Source organism: Tupaia chinensis, unplaced genomic scaffold (genome assembly GCF_000334495.1).
Source record: "Tupaia chinensis unplaced genomic scaffold, TupChi_1.0 Scaffold146160_1, whole genome shotgun sequence".
Classification (NCBI taxonomy): domain Eukaryota; kingdom Metazoa; phylum Chordata; class Mammalia; order Scandentia; family Tupaiidae; genus Tupaia; species Tupaia belangeri.
The window spans coordinates 395-828 of NW_006206015.1; the positions used below are offsets into that span (position 1 = coordinate 395).

Sequence of the window (434 nt, forward strand, 5' to 3'; positions counted from 1 at the left end):
TATCTTCTCAGGGGCTCAGGCATCTCTTGCTTCTCTCTGTTCCAGCTGCATAGGGAGTGAATGTGACCTTGATGTTTGCTGAGAGATCTGAATGTGAGCATGCAGGGAAGCTGTAGCAGTGGTGCCTGAACCTCAAAAATGCTGGCCATTGTGCAGGTAGGTGTCATTGATGCTTCATCAAGTGGGGTGGCATGGGTGACTGGGGAAATGTGGTGCCATGGCACTGCCTAGGGAGCAAAGATCTCCATGTGGGACTGAAGATGAAGCCCAAGTAGCCCATGTCCACTTCCAGAGCCATGGAAACAGCAATGGTCACTGAATGTCCCTTCATCAGGTACTCAAATCATGGCCCTCCAGAAGTGCCATGGCCAAGCTTCTCCTGCCACACCACCCACTGGTGGTGTGTCCCTTCCTACAGAGAACTGTCACTGGCA

At 52.3% G+C, this 434-nt stretch overlaps 1 pseudogene; it reads left to right on the forward strand.

The window, feature by feature from the left end:
• Nucleotides 1-217: 217 nt before the first annotated feature.
• The window catches only part of LOC102496724 (28S ribosomal protein S31, mitochondrial-like), a 3733-nt pseudogene continuing 3516 nt past the window's right edge, over nucleotides 218-434 (forward strand).